Source organism: Ambystoma mexicanum, chromosome 12, assembly GCF_040938575.1.
Source record: "Ambystoma mexicanum isolate Mex_15411 chromosome 12, UKY_AmexF1_1, whole genome shotgun sequence".
Lineage (NCBI taxonomy): Eukaryota > Metazoa > Chordata > Amphibia > Caudata > Ambystomatidae > Ambystoma > Ambystoma mexicanum.
This window is the reverse complement of record NC_090936.1, coordinates 839,038,162-839,051,734: the sequence shown is the minus strand read 5'-3', so window position 1 is coordinate 839,051,734 and position 13,573 is coordinate 839,038,162.

Here is a 13,573-nt window from a genome sequence, read left to right as displayed (position 1 = left end):
CTCTGGGTATTAAGTGCGTTATAAGAAACGAATACAAAAAATAAAGACTGCATATTACAGATCATGGTAAGCTATCATTATAGTTACATTCAATTTTTTAATCCACCACAACTTTTTCCCCATGACCCAATGATTAGACATATGTTAATACAACAACGGGTGCCTATACATATGTTGTACAAATCATGGTCCATACATTGTACTACCTATAAGGGTCAAAACAAGTTACTGTTTATATACTTTCCATATCATGTTCTACTACTAATTATGTTTTCTTTTCTTTACAGATGTACAAAGCATTGCATGACCTGCCACAATTATCTGCCGAAACATTAATGGTACTACCACAGCCATTACAACATCATCACTTTCCGAAATGTTAAACCTTCCAACCAACTTGTTCGCACTTGCACTAAACCCACACCAACAATAGGACCGGGTCAAGAAGGTCTGAGCAGCTTCCCTCCAAGTGCACCCCAAATCCACTATTTAATAGTCCTCATTACATAATAACAGAACTTCACTAGACACGTTCAATTTCAATCCCTACAGCCCCACCAAACCTCCCAAAATATAAATGTAGCCTACTTGTCACACACCTTGATGGACTCATACACCACTTTCTATTGCTTACAAACATACCCACTGTCCACAACCGCTCTAGTATGCCCTTAAACCATGTTCAAAACCCAACTGTCATAGAGGAATGTGCATTAACACATGCACCACAACAAGCTCTTTTTGAACTTTAACCCCATAACCAATTCCAAAGTGGCCATGGGCAGTGTGGCCAGTTTGTCCGGGTCATGGCTACTGCCCATGGCCACAGGGACTGGGATTGTGCACTTCAGCCATATTGAATAACCGACTACCAAGTCAGAATGTACATTAACCCATGCCCCACACCGAGCCCAATTCCAACTTTAATCTCTTAACCAGTTACTATTGGCTGTTTGCAATGCCCTGGACAGTCAGCACAGGCACCAGTTACCATTTACCACATCTTGCACCCACAACCAGGCTCCACAATCCCCATGGCATGCTTACAAACATGCCCTCTGTTCACAATCCCTGCGTTGTGCCCTCACCCAGTGCCAATGGGTTTCAGACACATCCCTTTCTAAGGGTCCTATGTTGCCATCACTCCTCGATAAATCACCACATGCTCATATCTTGGTGCTCAAAATGAGCACTGATAGTCTCCCTCACTCTTTCAACCTCCTTAATATTGTGCTACATGCTCGTGCCTTCACATCTCATTAAATGATCTCCTTTGATGAGCTTGATAAATGATACTCCAGATTTCCACTAGCCCCCCGCTCTTAATGTGTGGCCTGCATTTTCCCATGTTCTTCTCTCTTTCCTCCATCTGCTTTTATTCACACCTGTCTACATCTTCTGTATCAGACTTTCCACCTCCTCCATACTCCTCTACAATCCCATGCTGGTACTCCGGTTTCTCTCATTATTGTACTGTAATAATCCTCCTTCAACCTTAACCACAACCTACTTCTGCTCCTCTATATGCACTTTTATCTGATGGTACTTCAGCTTATTCTCAGCTCCTTCACGGTCTCCATCCCTTCTTACTCCATCCTTCTCCTTTGTACCTTCCCACTCCTTCATCTCTCCACTCTCACCCAAACTTCCTCTCCTACTGTCCAAATACCTCCTCTCCACTCACACATTACTCCATCTCCACCAACCAACACCCTCTTGCTTCATTTGTGTAGATTAAACTCTTGCTGCTTTTTACCTGCATCTGAAAAAAATATGCAAGTAACTGAGTTTAGCTGTAACGTCATTTAACAAAAAGTATTGACCATCGTTGAATTCCCAAAATGTGGGTCATTGCACATGTGCAGCAGCATTACTTTATCAAGGATTTATAACATGTGTGGAACATGTAAGGAACATTCGTTATAGGCCTATAATTTGCTGGGTCCCTGGGATCCAGATTGTCCTTCTTTAGTAAAGGTGATATCCAAGCCTTCTTAAAGCCTTCAGGAACAGAACCTTCTAAAAAAGAATGATTTATGAAGCCAGTGACCCATGGAGTGAAGAAGGGCAAGACATCTTTGAGGAAGGATGTTGGAAAAACATCTCCCTTGTCAGAGGTGGGCTTCATCACATGCACAATGTTTAGAACATCAATTTCTAGTACTTGCTTAAAAGAGAAAGATGTCGTGGAATCTGTTGTCACCAGTGAACAATAAACGTGTGTCACAATTTCTTTGTTTATTAACCCTTTTACACATTATGCAATACCGGTTTGTTGCTGAACAATTTTCTGTGTAAAGCCATCATGGATTTTTAGGCACCAGTTTTTGTCGATGGCAACATGCGATTAATTTGATATTCTTAGAATTCATTAAAATAGATAATAATTCTCTGGAATTCGATTTTGCTGCATCAATACGATCATTCAAATTAGTCTCTTTGGCTTTAAAGATAGTTGCCTTAAAACATTTCACTGCAGTCTTATAGACCCTAAGAGTAGAGACAGAGGAATGTTTTCTCTAATTATGTTTGGCTATACATTTGGCTTTTCTGGCTGCCAGAACTTCAGATGAAAACCATTGATTATGGTTTGTTTTCTTTTAATAATGATACACAAAGTCACAACCATGTTAAAAGCATCATTGATAATAGTCCGAAAATGACCAATAAGATCATCAAGAGATATGTTATCCCCAAGAAGTGGTAACTGTGGGACGACCACTGGCTCAAAAGCCTCAGGTGTGACTTTCTGAGTATTCCTAGATGGAATCGGTTTTGAAGCCACACAGCTATCTTTGGTAGAGAAGTCTGGAAGTTGAATGTCAAATTGTAGAAGAGAATGGTCCAACCAAATACAGCTTGGTATATCAATAGGCAAAATTACTTTTTTGTCACAATCCAATCAAGAATCCCCCCCCACTGCTTTGTGTTGCTGTTACTACATGTTGCTCGAAACCAAGACCATCAAAGAAATTCAACAACAAGGAAGCATTAGCCCATACATTGAAGTCTCCAAGGATCAAAAATGGTGAAGAACATTTCGAAACAGCCCCAAGAAAAGCTAAGAGTTTTGCCTCAAAAAGCAGAGTCAACATAGGCGATCATTTAAGTACAAAAATGCTGAGGGTAGCCGTCAAGTTTAGCAACATTTTAACTAGCATTGATTCACAATGATCCAATACTGGAATATGTGAATTAAACATATTTAATGCTCTCTAAAGATTATTGCCACACCCCCTTCTCGATCCCACACAATCAGAGTGCAAAATGTTATATCAATCTGGGCTGGCTATCTGAGCAGTGTGTGGAGCTACATCCTGGAGCCAGGTGTCTGTGATCAAAATATGATCAGACTATAAAGTCTGATAATTTAGCAGCATGACATACTAATGAACGTGTGTTCAGAAGTACTGTTTTTAGTGTTAAAATAGTATCCTGTTTAAATGACTGGCTCCTAAGAGGATCCTCCTGTTCCACGGGCCTTGATTTATACTTTTTCATTATCATCAGTATTTGTACAGGCTACAGAACAGTCAACAGTCTGACCTAGTCCCGAGGATAAATGATTTGGCAAGAAAACAGAAAGTCAGTTCATTTCGTTATCCAGTGGACAATCACACAAGCCTGCAGCTAGCCTTGTGTGGCCGTTCCTTCGAAGCAGGGAAATTAGTTCACAACAAGGAATCACCTTGAGTACCACTGGTATATATCGACTTAAACAAATAATATGGTGTTAAGTACTATTTATGTATGGAAAAATTGGACAAACACAAAGGAAGAAAAAGCCTGACACACTCACTGGACACTAACCGGCCCAGACCAGCTTCGATGCAACAGCGCTGACGTGCCTGACTCTGAAACAAATGAGCACGAGAATTACAAAAAGCTTGAGATTTGCAGTGCGAGCGCAACAGACTGGTACGGGAGGCTACTTAGTTCCTACAAAGCTTGCAACACAACACAATTTGTACACAATATTTTAACTATTAAAAAGGAAAATTTAGGCAATTTTTTGAAAGGACAATAATACTGTACCAAACTGCGGAAATTAATATTGTAAACGATTTTATTAAGACATTATAGAAGAAATTCATCATGGTATAAAAAACAGGCATCTATGTAACCTTTCCAGACTGTTCATCTGTATTCAATCAGGAGGACAGGGATACAATCTGGAACAAATTATCATATGTGTGCGTGGAGGAGCACATTGTAAATGTCACCAACAGTATGAATTCTACCACCTGCTCATAAGTATGCATTCTGCAAAACTGTATAATTAGGAGTTACTTTATATTGATTAAAGTGTGAGAAAGGTGGTCTTCATGAGTACGTGGTACTATGGGCAGGTGCTCTAATGCTTTAAGTACCAGCTCTAGATAAACACAGTATTAGATAGAGCATTAGTTTCTCTTTGATACAGTCCTCCTTTTTATGTTTTACTGAGTGTGCAGGATTAGCAAATATGAAACTAAATAGGAAATATGCTACTTCGGAATTATTGTGAGCTGCAGAGAGGCATGTACATTCTGATGTATGTAGCCCTGTATTCTTTGTGGCAATTGACTCATTCTCTAAAAAAGAATGATCCTGGGCCTCATTACAAGTCCGGCGTAACACTGTTTCTGCCGCCTGAGATCCTGGTCACCGGGACATTACAAATCCTGGTGGCCCGTGATATCAGGCGACGGAAAGTGTAAGTCCCCATTCCCATAGAATCCCATAGGACTCCATGGCAATGGGGACATGGAAGCACCGGCACTGTTGCTAACATTGTGAAAACTCTGCGGGCAGGTACCGTTACGCCTGGCAGATCAGACCTGTTGGGCGCAACAGCCCCTGCCTGCAGATATGTAGTGTGGCGGCCCGGAAAGGGTGCTGGTACTGTGCGGCCGGCATCCTTATTTCCGGACTGCCACACTTTTAATGCGGCAGCCTGTGTGAAGATGACATGAGAGCATGAGAGTTCAAGTTAATTAAGTTAATAGGTATATTAAAGTACATGTCACAGTCACTCTTCGACGAGCTCCTTTGTATGTCCTGATAGGGAGCGTTATATATATTGACTCATTCGCGCCTGCCTCTATTCCCTTGGGACTCTCTCTCCATGAAACACAAAAGTATAACCATCAGCAGGGGGCTCCAAATGAAAGACTCTGTATATGTAGCTCTATATCCTTCGTAGAAGTGCAGGAGGCCTTGCATAAGAATGTGGCCCAAAACAACGGGAGAACTATGGGCGGTTTTGCACAGAGTGCGGTTCTCATTTGGCTGCTGGATTATCTAAAAATAAATTGTAAAGGTGGAGGCTGCCTAAATTGGTTTTGCAGAATAACCTTGGCCGTCAGCATACACATGGTAATCCAACCGCTAAATAAAGCTAAGGACAAGCAGCTGGCTCACTGGGAGGCTCAAAACAACTACAAAATAAATGGATAATCCCAGAGCAATAAAACACAATGTCCTAATTGTTTGATTTGTACGTGTGTTTTATATAGTGCAAAGCTTGCTGTGGAGTTTGCAGTTCCTGCACTCTGTTTTGTTGTTTGTCAGTGAAGGAACTGAGGACGTGATGCACAGGATTCTATGCGCTAGCGTAGTGCTTGCTGTGGCGTTTGCAGTTCCTGTGTGCTGTTTGTTGATGAAGGAAATAAGGACGTGATAAACAGGATTCTAAGCGCTAGCGCAGCACCTGCTGTGGCATTTGCAGTTCCTGCATTTCACGTGCGGAGTGGAGGGCGGCTGGGCTTTTTAAAACGTCAAACGGGGCTCCTCAAAACATTACTCTTTGTGTTCTTCGAGTCAGTCACTGTGATGGGAAACATACCCCTGCCCTCATTCTGAAACTCTTGACTTTCAGCTGACTCGGAGAGCTACGAACCTCATTCAATTAATTGGTTTGTTATGGAGCTCCTCCCCCACCCATCCCAGAAATGACATAAAACAGGAATGGCTGTGAGGTGAATGCTGCCTTGCTGTCCGGCTTCCCTGGGGTCTGGCGTGGGTGAGGGTGCAGCTATATTCATCATTTAACATTTATCTAATTTAACATCTAGCTCTTTTAGCCGTGCCTTTATTTATTTGAATACAGCTTTGTTTGATGGGGTAGAGGAGTCAGACTTAGCCTGCCCATTAAGCCAGTCGGGGGTTCCTCACAAACACACGACTGGCAAAGGAACAACAGGACGCTGGTGTTCTTTTGGGCAAAAAAATAAATAAAAAATAACTTCAATGGTGTATGATTTAAGGAGCGGGACAGCAAAGAGCAAACTATTGATGTCTTCTCTCCCCTCTCCATCACTTTTTCCAAAGAAAACCTTCAGACCAAACTCACTGAGTTTCTCAGTGTAAATCGGAGTAAGTCTACAAATGATCCACCAGCAAAAATGTGTGTCCAGTCTATGGAGGTTGAAGGTCCTATGGAAGGTGGAGCTGTGCACCGGTCCCTTATTACCTCTATCACAACCTTGGCTTTGCCATTGAGTTTGAGCTTGGTTACATCAGATGATTTACAGATGGGAGCAATACATGTCGATGCAACTTTACTTTCAGAAGTTGGTGTAATGAACTCACAGTTATCTGTTTCTCTGGAGCATATAGATCCAGATAACTTACTAAATTGTTCTGTTGCAGATCTTATTTCAGATTTTTCCATTATGGCACCAGACAGTTTAAAGAGGATGTTCACTTACATAGATTTCAAGCTGGTGGTCTGCCTAAAGTTTCTCTGGTCCTGCTTAATACATCATCCCTGGCTGGGTTTAAAGATGGGGATTTACTCCAGTGCAATACACCACTGATTTTTGGTAATACCCCACATGAGTCATCCCAGGTCCCTTTGTCTGAAAATAATCATTGCTCCCTTAGAGCTAATGTTTCAACTAGGGAGCAGATTGTGGATGCGTTTTCCTTCCCAGTACTGTCTATTGAGGGAACAAAACCTTACAGTATGATCTCTGTGATGTCCATACACCCATAAAGGATCTACCGGGGAAAATATATTTAATAGAAGGTTTCATTATGACTCTCGATTCAAAAGTGTCTACATCTGCAGTTCAGGCGGGATCTCATATTGCTACTATTGTGGCTGAGGTGATGAAGAGGCTGTGTGATGTTAAGTTTGTGACACGGTGTAACACAGTCGATGTTATATGCCATGACCCTACTCCACCTTTGAAAGACTCAAATAAACCTGAGTCTCTTCTTCGGGGTGAGGTATACATGGGGGATTGTGTTCTTCACACCAAAGTGTGTAATGGTGTGAACAGTCACAAGATTATTTTCGACCACGATGTGGTACCTAAATTGGCAGTCCACGAAAATACTAATAATAAACTAGGTTCAAAGAGAAAATCGAAAATTCTGATGGATGTGCCCAAGCAAACACACAAGGTGTCAAACACATTTTTGCAAAGCCTCAATCTGGTCCCTGATATAATTATACGCAACAAAGTGACATTGAGACCTACTGTCCTGTGCAATCAGGAAAATGGTCCTCCACTAAATCAGATAAGGGAGAATATTGGTGATACATCTCCACAACTGGCTCCCATGTTTAAAAAATCAGTTCGCAAACAAAACAATGTAAAGATGTCATGTACCCCCGATGACATTAATCACTGTCAACAAAAGTTGGCGATGGAGGCTAATGTTAGTTTTGACTCCACCTGCTTTTCAGTTTTTTCCAAAGGGTGTGAAGTTCCAGATCCTATTGCAGAAACCTTGAGCCTTGATAGGCCCAAGAAAAATTCAGACATAACCATCAGGGAAAAGATTAAAGAAGCAAGGGGAACTTTGATGGCTATACCTGAAGATTGGCACCTTCTACCCTGTACTTCTAACCTACCAAATCAAGAGTTGGTGATAAGGATGCTTAATGGGCCAGTTGTGGCCCTTTCTAGGACAAGCTATGCAGTTGCTCCATCTGACCTAGTCACTACTTCAATCCATCCAACTGAAAGTGTGTTTCAAATCTTCCATGCTTTTGAAGAATCGTGACAGTTAATGAATAAACCTGCAACTGTGGCAAAACCAGTGAAACATGTGCTAGGCAATGGGCCGTTGTTGCCCCCCAAAAATTATTGTCATTTAGTCTACCTAAAATATCAGATGCTGAGCAGGAATGATGTCTTCCTGCAGCCATCCTTAAGGCCAAGCCAGTTTGTGGCAATAATCTTCATTACTTAATGTTGGAGCACACGTTTAGACTAAGAGGTTACTCTCCCCTTAATAGGTAGTATATTTTGGCTTTATTTAAGGAGTTACCTAACCGAACAACAATTACATCATCGATATTGCCTGTGTTAAAGTCCTGGTCCACATTAGAGTAGACAGGGTCAAGTTTGGCATATTTTCTAAAATGAAGCATGGGATTGCCTTTTCGAAACTTCAAGCTTTTAAAATGATGGGTTATGAATTGCACAGTGTGGTTGATGGTTTTAAAAATAACAGGGTTTTGTCCTGTAGGAGTGTTTAGCGTGTTTTGGGAGCACAGAGTACAGCACCACTGCACAGGATCAATGTATAGCATTTTTTTTTTGAAGTGCAGCGCCACTGCATGGGTTTGGTGCATTGATATAATGTGGTACAGCAAGACATGTGTTATTGAGCATTTTTATGCAGCGCCACTGCATGGGTTTGGTGCATTGCTATGATGCAGTTGTTTCAAGCGCTGCCAGTGTAATATGGACATATAAGTAAGGGCAGGTTATTCAGTCAAAAACGATTTTTACATATAAAATGCAAATACATTTTTCACAGTTAAAAGCACACATCTGTACCTTCAAAATGCACACCATTTCTCACCTGAAATGCCTATGTTGCAAGAGACACATTTGGTAATTAACAAACTAATCTCACTAACAAGACTAATAATTATAACTCATTAATAAAAGAATGTGTCTTCACTGCAAAAAGAGGCAGACTCTGAAAATCAGTTTTAAACACACATTCAAGTTTTTTTTTTTTCTTCTTTGCCTTTCTGTGCTCTGTCCACAGTAACTGCAGGAAGCAAAGACTTCGAATAAGCAGGAAATCAGCTTGTTACAGTTGCAACTGTACAAGAAGAGCCATTGTTAAAAGTAGGAGGATAGAACATGATTGATTCTGATTGGAGCATGTCACATCAAGCATCATGTTAGAGGCTGTGACTAGTGTTTTGCTGCAGAATCTGGGGGAAGAAAGGCAGAGACATCTTGACACAGCTCGAAGAAGGACGGGGTTGACAGCTGGGGATGCCTGATTCCTAAAGCAGATTCAACTTGGTTGCAGAAACTGGCTTTTCCAGTCAACAAGTCCCAGTTCGAGTGCCAGGAGATGCTCGTCCTTGCTGGGTGAACCCCTCCAGAAGGCGAACAGCCAAAGAAGTTACATGCTGAATAAGCCTGGTAATTATCTCGCTGAGGTGTGGGGGCTGAGTGTGTACGAGAATATTCAGTCAGTGTAGGAAAGGCGATTCCTGTGCTTTACTCACGTGTTTAATGTTGCAAATTGAGTTCTTGTCTCTGCCACTCTCTTTTCAGTGTATCACAGATAATGCTGTTACTGTGCTATTTCATTTATTTCTGTAAAGAGTGAGATCGTGTTTAAATGCAACTTTTATAATACACAAAAATATCTGAAAGCAGATGGGTGGTGTGTTTTATATTTACCAATACAGTGCTGATGATGTGGGGGGATGTTTAGACAGTGCAATTGTCATTTTCAAGGTAGCTAAACATAAGATTTGGCTGCAGCTGTGTGCACAATGTCATTCAGTATGAGCAATTATAACTAACTGTGTGTGTTGTAGTCTGCCGGAGGTCTATGAGTCAGCAGAAAGGGAGGCCCGGGACATAGTTCACTACCGTATATAAGATAGTGAAAAATACCACTTGATAGCTCGCTGCCGTAGATAAGACAGAGAGAAATTGCCCATGGTGGCACACTAAAAATGAAAATATGGTGTTCCTGAAATGCAAGCCTGAGGTCTCTCTAGTGATTACACGAAAAATCTAAACAAAAATAAGGGGTTCTGGATATTGGGGCCACAAATAAAACAAAGGAATTATGCTCACCAAAATACCACCAATCACGAATACCAACCACGCATGTCTGTGTGCTGAAATAATGCATGTCCACTGTATTATTGTTGTACATGGCCCAATCTGAATACAAGGAGTGATTGTTGCTAAATTATTTTTCGGCGGTAAGAAAATACCGCCAGGCCCCAAATCTACACAAAATACCCAACAGTCCAGAGACCCTATGCACGATTTAACATTTGTTCATGAGCCACTATTAGTGAATGTAAACCTTGGCCAAACTCAATATCTTCATATGGCTAATGGTCCTAAAGGGTCTAGTTTAAATCAAAGAGCTGTATTGTATGACTGGGCCAAGATTGTGAACTCCCTTCATACAAAAAACAACCATTTGGCAAATTGGTGTTGAAAAAATGTTGAGATTAACATTTTATCATGGCATACAAGAGGATTTCAATATTTGATGGGTAAAGGGGGGTTGTGGAACTACTTTGGCTTAATCTGTCTTCAAGAAACTTGTATTATGGATGAACCAATGTTGGATGGCTTTACTCCAAGTCACACAGCTGCCACTAGAGGCTTGAAGTTCCATCCTATAGGTGGGCTTTGTGTGCATTGAAACTCAATAATAAGGTACAAATTGAAACCCTGTTGAATAACAACCCTAACATACTTGTAGTGAAGCCTACATTATGGGACAATGGATGTGATAATTTACATACAAGGTGCAATCTTGGGTCTACGAACCAACAAATCGTCTGGAACAGATGGTCTGCCTGCAGAATTCTATTGGGTATTGCCAGAAAGTGCTCTTGTATTACTATGTGATGTGTACTCTACTTCATTCGAGAAAAGATTTCTGCCTTCAACCATGAGAAATGCACTAATGACCATTTTGCTAAAAAAGGTTACATCTCCAACGAGATGCAAAAGCTACACACCAATCAGTCTAATAAATACGGATTGCAAGCTGCTAGCCAAAATATTAGCGAAAAGATTGCAAAATGTTGTACATGAGCTGATACATGAAAATCAAGTTGGCTTTGTTAAAGGAAGATCTGTGGTGGAGAATAATCGGAAATTACTCTTGACCAGCGAGGAAGGTAGCAAAATACTCCAGTGGCAGTAATCTCACTCAATGCAGAGAATGCCTTTGATAGGATTGAATGGTTGTACCTGTTTTAAAATTTGAGGAGGATGGAATTTTGGCCTAACTTTCTAGGTTGGGCAGGTCTTCTGTATGCAAGTCCAATTGCGAGTCTACTCACAAATGGACTATCTCTGAGGTATTTGAGTTGAGAAGAGGGACGAGGCAAGGTTGCCCACTTTCTCCGTTATTGTTCATTCTTGCAATGGAACGTCTGGCAATAATGCTCAGGACGAATGAAAATATAGCCGGAATTGGAAACATTGAATGCTCCGGAAAACTCTGGCTTTACACAGATTACCTATTGGTGGTTCTTCGGGAGCCTGAACTGAGTATGCCCTATAAGATGGAAGACATCAAGATATTCTCTGTGGTCTCTGGATACTAGATCAACTGCAGTAAATCAGAGGTCCTTCCAGTCTCCAGGAAGTGCATGCATCACATGTTTGGTAACATGGATTTTACATGGTGTGCAGAAAAGATAAAATACCTTGGAATTTGGATCAGCCCTGAGATAAAGTCACTGCCAAAGATCAATTAAGATGGCCTGTTGTCAAAGCTGAGGGCTGATATTGATTGGTGGATGCTTCTAAGGCATTCTTTATGGGGCAAAGTAAATTCCATTAAGATGAATATGGCACCAAGAGTCAATTATGTTCTGTTCATGCTCCCACTGAAAACATCCAAATTGATCTTTAAGGAACTTGATGGTCTAATGCAAAGATTCCTATGGGATGGCAAGCAACCTAGGACTGACTGCCTTGAGAAAGATGCAATTACCTCTAAAACAGGTAACTTGCTGTTATTTACCACCTAGCATTTTCAATGAGGCATTTTACTTGCATGTTGGAGACTGAACCGAAAAGTTGGGCTGAGTTAGAATCCAATCATGTATTCCAGCTGGAACCCTGGGCCTTATTATCAACAACATCAAAGGGGTGCCGACAACTGAGCCCACATACTACCTTTTTACGTGAATGCTGGAAATCGTTATCCAAATGTCTGAAATGTGACCCTTTTATCAACCCAGATGCATCAATCTGGCTGAATCCATCCATAACCAGACAGGGGAAGGTGCTATTCTGGGCTTCCTGGTACCTAAGTGGAATACAATATATCAAAGACCTCCTGGAGAACCGATCAAGGGTCTCATTCACTCAACTAAAGAGGAATTTTAGATTGCTGGTTTGCAGCTATGCTGTGCTGAATACAGACTACTGCAAGGCATAATTTCTGCAAAACTTGAACATACGCCTGAAGATTGTGGACAAAATCATCCAGCTGCCACTGTGTATAACATCTTCGCATTGAAAAGGAAGGGCGTCTCTGAATTTCAGCTATCTGGGCCGATGAACTGAATGAGGAGGTTAGTCCCGAGTGCTGGCAGAGATGTTGCAACAATGTCTGGTTCTCGAGCATGGACTGAGGGCTAAGAGCTATGCAAACCAAGCTGCTGTTTAGATCATACTGGTCGCCAGAAAGAATGTTTAAATGAGGACTCTCAGACAGTGACAGGTGTTGGAAATGTAACCAATCAGTGGGCCCTCTGAGTCACCTACTGTGGTTTTGTGTGAAAACTAGACCTTTCTGGGAAGAAGTTTGTGATCGGATGAGTCTGGTACTCCAATGTTTGATCCCGAATATGGCCACGCTTCTGATTCTCAGGGATGTCACCCTCTTGAGAGACCTATCATTTTCAAAGACAATATGGGTATTAAGAGGCTGTATGGTTGCAAAAAGAATGATCTTGTGTGCATGGAAATCCCCAACAGCTTCAACATGATGATTCGGTGGAAACTTTGCTTACTGTGTCAACGTATGAAAAAGCAATTTTAAAGTATAAAGATGAGTCTGACAAATTCAATGTCCTTTGGGGTCTGTTCTCGGACACATGGTTAATTGTCACTTTAATCATTCACTGCATGAGTTATGTACAGTTTATATGATGTCAAATTGTACAGACTGTATAATCTGGTTGCATTGCTGTTTCACATACGTTCCCTGTTACATGGATATTTGACGGTGGGGCATTATTAGAGAATGTTTTTACGGTTGAAAATGTTTTTGTTTTTCCTTTTCTTTCTTTCTTTTTGCGTATATTTTGCAAACACTGCTGTACAGGTATTGTTGTTATATTAAGTCTATGGTACATTTGTTATGATTGTACTGTTTTTACATGCATATGCACTATCTATGATGGTGATAAAATAAAGCATTGAAACCTTAAATGTTGTGTGCTTCTTAATATTTATTTTTGTCCTTTAAGGCACACTTTGGACACAGTTTTAAGTAATTTGTCGGGTATTCTTGCCTCAAATATTTCTGATGATAGTGCCTATCTTATTGTTTTAGGTAATTTCTTTGGGGATTTTTTTATTTGTATGTGGTGCAGAAGAACCATTAC